The sequence below is a fragment of the Ahaetulla prasina genome, chromosome 1, assembly GCF_028640845.1.
Source record: "Ahaetulla prasina isolate Xishuangbanna chromosome 1, ASM2864084v1, whole genome shotgun sequence".
Taxonomy (NCBI): Eukaryota; Metazoa; Chordata; class Lepidosauria; order Squamata; family Colubridae; genus Ahaetulla; species Ahaetulla prasina.
The window spans coordinates 253,028,523-253,033,286 of record NC_080539.1 but is presented as its reverse complement, the minus strand read 5'-3'; the positions used below and the strand labels follow the sequence as shown (position 1 = coordinate 253,033,286).

The window sequence follows — 4,764 nt, the reverse complement described above, 5'->3', positions numbered from 1 at the left end:
AATTTGTCACAGGGAATTTTATGAAAACCTAATGAAAACATTTTTAAATAATGCTATGATTTTTTTTAAAAAAGTCAATTAAATTAAAAAAAAGGAAAGTGCTTCAGTATCGGACAAAACCCCTACTGCCCACCATGAAAGCTGGAACGCCCACTAGTGGGCAATAGGGACCAGGTTGACTACTACTGCTGTAGCCTATGGCTGGTAACCTCAGATGCAATTCTTTCCGCATTCCTTCAGGGATGTCTAGGTCACCAAATCCTCACCAGAAATCCACAAGCACACAGTCCTCATGAGCTAATGATTGTGGATGTCCTGAAAGAGCAGGAAATGATTTTTGACTTATTTTTATTATCCTCTAGCACAGGAAAGTATGTTGCACTAAATGACATCAGGCAATGGCCAGTCAGCTCAGTGCTGTCTACATTACAGAGGTGGGTTTCAGCAGGTCTGACCAGTTCTGGAGAACCGGTAGCGGAAATTTTGAGTAGTTTGGAGAACCAGTTGTAAAAATTCTGACTGGCCCCACCCCCATCTATTCTCTGCCTCCCAAGTCCCAGCTGTTCGGGAGGAAATGGGGATTTTGCAATAACCTTCCTCTGGATTGGGGTGAGAATGGAGATTTTACAGTATCCTTCCCTCTCATGCCCACCAAGCCATGCCCACCAAGCCATGCCACGCCCACCAAGCCACACCCAAAGAACTGGTAGTAAAAAAATTTGAAACCCACCACTGCTACATTAGAAGTGTGGCAGTTTGATGTTCCTATTGTCTGTCCCATGACACTGACATGAGGTCAGTGGGAATTGATTTCAAACTCCTGGAGGGACCACACTGCATATTCATGCTTCATATTGACAGATGAGACGTCAAATAGAATTTCTTCCTGGACTTGCTTAAACTACCGTGAGTTCATCTGGATGCCTCTTACATGCAAATTGCTATTGGATAGCAAACTTTTCCCATTATGGTTCTGTAATCTTAAACACCACCATATTTATGTAAACTGCAAGTAGTAGTACCTATTTTTTTGAAAAACATGTGTCTTTTCTTAACATCTCAGGGAAATTTATTGATTACATTTCTAGACCACCCATCTCACCTAAGTGATACTGGAGAGTTTATAACAGGGAAACCTTGGCATTAGAATACATAAGCAGATTGGACTGAGAGCTGCATCACGGCAGAGGCAACAGATGTCATCCATATAAAGAGAACTTCATTTTTAAGCACGTCTCACTTGTAATCTAGTGTGAAAACTGAAGAAATTTTATTTTAAATCGATTAACAGATTGCAGACTCTGGAAAGAGATGAAGATGGAAACTGCACTCTGGTGGAAGAATTCATTCTCTTGGGTTTCTCAGAATCTTCAGAGCAGGACCCTCCATTATTTGCTATCTTCCTCACAGTCTACATCATCACCCTGATAGGGAATCTGGGAATGATTATATTAATCAGGATCAGTGCTCAGCTTCATACCCTCGTGTACTTTTTCCTATGCAATTTGTCTGTGGCTGACATCTGTTATTCATCAGTTATCACCCCTCGTATGCCAACGAGTTTTCTAACCAGTTATAAATCCATTTCCTTTGATGCATGCTTTGCTCAGCTCTATTTTTTTGTTGCACTAAATGTTTCCTGCTGGCCACAATGGCCCATGACTGTTAAGGAGCCATCTGTAATCCCTTGCTCTATTCTACAATTATGGCTCAAAACATCTGTGTCACATTGGTTGCTGGTTCGGGTTTCCTTGGCTTGACAAATGCCATGCTAACAGTATGCTTTTTAAGCAGCTTACATTTCTGTGATTCTAACATCATCAGGGGTTTCTTCTGTGACGTTCCTCCTCTAATAGCACTCGCCTCAGATCACTATGTCACTGAAATGATTGTTAGATTCGATGATGGAAGAGACGGACACAGCTCTTTCAGTAACAACAGCTCTTTATTAGTAGACCAGTACAACCCAATGAACTGCTTGTCTGGCAGTGTCCTCTTTTATAGAGGGCTGCCAGACAGCTTAACCAATGAGCTTTAAGTATTTTCCCGCCTTATTGGAGGACCTGAGTGAAGCCTATAGCTCACTCCTTATATGGTACATAACAATGATCATATCACTTCTGGCTGGGTATACCACCTTTGCATCCTTGGTCATCCTCCTCCTATGTTATATCTTAATTCTGTCCACCATCCTAAAGATCCATTCTGCTCAAGGCAGGCGTAAGGCCTTTTCTACTTGCACATCTCACCTGACAGCTGTCTCAGTCTTCTATGGGACTCTGATATTTACCTACCTTTGCCCAAATACCAGCTACTATTGGGCCAAGATCAGGTGGCCTCTGTCTTCTACACCATGTTGGTGCCTATGCTGAACCCTATGATCTACTCTCTCAGGAAGAAGGAGGTGAAAGAGGCCTTCAAGAAATCAGTTGGAATGAAATGGAGTTAGGGATGAATGTAGAACTACTTCAATGATAACAGCCAATAACAAAAATTGAAATGAAATGACAAGATAATTTAGAATATTATATTATTTTCCTTATGTTGTTTTCTGGTGAGCATTGTCTCCCGTTCTCACACATTTGTTTAAAAGATAACCATTAAACTGGCATTGCAAAACCATTGAACTATCTTTAATGTTGTAAAACTTTTCCTGTTAACTATAATTTGAAGGGCTGAGTAAACCATAAACCATGGAAGCCCTCAGTTCCCAAAGTACTGCAAAGTTTGGCAGCAGCGGAATTCTTTTTCATAGTAGAATTTTCAGGAGGATAGTATTCTCCTGTGTGTGTGTGTTTTAATTTGAGAGTTATATGAGAGTATACCTATGTATGTACACTCATATGTCTTACTTAACTGTCTTCAAATTAAAAATGGACCAGAGGTTCTTACCCTAATCCAGGGGTCTGCAACCTTAAACACTCAAAGAGCCATTTGGATCTATTTCCCACAGAAAAGGAAACACTGGGAGCCACAAAACCCTTCCCATGCCTGACTAATTCCTGAGCAGCCACAAAACTAACATATGTAGTTGAATTAAATTTTCTGTTTTCTTCTGAAATTTTCTTTTCTTGGATTTATCCATGGTTGGCCTACCGGGGTTTGAAAAGCTCAATAAAACGCGTGCTGGTGGGTGTTGCACATTGGCGGTTGTGACACATATTTTGAATGACAGGTAGCCGCAGCAGAGGGGTGAAAGAGCCACATGTGGCTCCAGAGCGGCAGGTTGCTGACCCCTGCCCTAATCATTGCTATGATGGCACAATGTTATCAGAGGGCCTTTGTGACCACCAAGTTAAAAATAACACATCCTGCAGTTCCCAATCAAAGCAAAATTGTACATCCATGCTTTGTTTCATACATGGTAGATTATCTCATGAGAGTATGGCCTAGGAATCTCTAAAATAAGTAATACTACTAAATAATCAAGTGTGTTTTTATTTCTTTAAGTTCTAAATTATCCTACAGATCTCAGTTTTCTTGCATGTTTTAAAAATATCCTTTATTTGATTTAACGAAAAAGAAAAAGATATATCATGCATATTGATATTGATATTGTGTATATATATTTACACAAAGATTAGACTTAAAGAATTATTGTTCAATCAACCAAAATAGAGCTGGAAGGGACCTTAGAGGTCTTCTAGTCCAACCCCCTATACCAGTGATGGCAAACCTTTTCGCCACCAAGTGCCAAAACTGGAATGTACATGTGCACATACATGCACACATACCAGAATGCTGTCAACCCAAACACCAGCTGGACGATGCGCATGCACACGCCAGCTACCTGGTCTTTGGATTTACAATACTCCAGTGTGCATGAAGACCAGCTGGCCAGCGTGCATGTGTGTGCTAGAAACCAGAAGAGCAGCTGGCGATGGCATGTGTGCCCACAGAGAGGGCTCTGTGTGCCACCTCTGGCACGCATGCCATAGGTTCGCCATTACAGCCCTATACTATTTCAGATAGGTGGATGTCCAATCTTTTCTTAAAAACTTCCAGTGATGAAGCACCTACAACTTCTGAAGGCAAGCTGATTAATTGTCCTTACTTTTAGGAAGTTTCTCCTTAATTCCAGGTTGCTTGTATTTCGTTATAATTGTTCATATCTAATCTTATTCATAAATTGTAAGTAATATCAAGTGTTAAGTTCACTGAGCAATTGAGACTATAAATTGCTCTTTCCAATGCCGAAGAACATGACTCTTGACAATAAAAATTGCATACAAAATCCATTGTGCAGCTGTCAATTTATTATGTATAGATATGCGATCTAGGAGAATATGGACATAATATTAAAACCTGTTTCAAAATCAGTATATGAAAGAACATCTTTCCATAATATAAGGACATCACAAAAATATGTGTCCGAATGAAGCATTTTTCTTTCATTTTCTACAAAACAGTGATTTATTCATTCTTTTTCAAACACAGTGTGGTACAGTAAATCAAAAATAATACATTTTGCAATAAGGTGCAATCTAGGGTGGTAGATTGAATGAAGAGATGAGGGAAGATAATACAACCTCCCATTGTTTAGACAAAATGGACGTATCCAATTCCTTTTTCCATTCTGTGTTTTGAATTTTTATATTGAAGTAATTTATAAATAGGCAACCTTTAACAAGGGAATTTTGTAAAATTTGGGGAGGGAGAGAGATTTCATTACAATCAATTTTCCATATCAAATGACAGTATTTCAACCAGCGGGATTCGCCTTTTGCTTTTGTTTTAAATAAATCAATCCCACCACAAGTCAAA

General features: G+C 39.5%; 1 pseudogene; it reads left to right on the top strand.

The window, feature by feature from the left end:
* The first annotated feature begins 300 nt into the window (after positions 1–300).
* On the top strand, positions 301–2,449 carry LOC131204644 (olfactory receptor 8H1-like; annotated as a pseudogene).
* Positions 2,450–4,764: the final 2,315 nt, after the last annotated feature.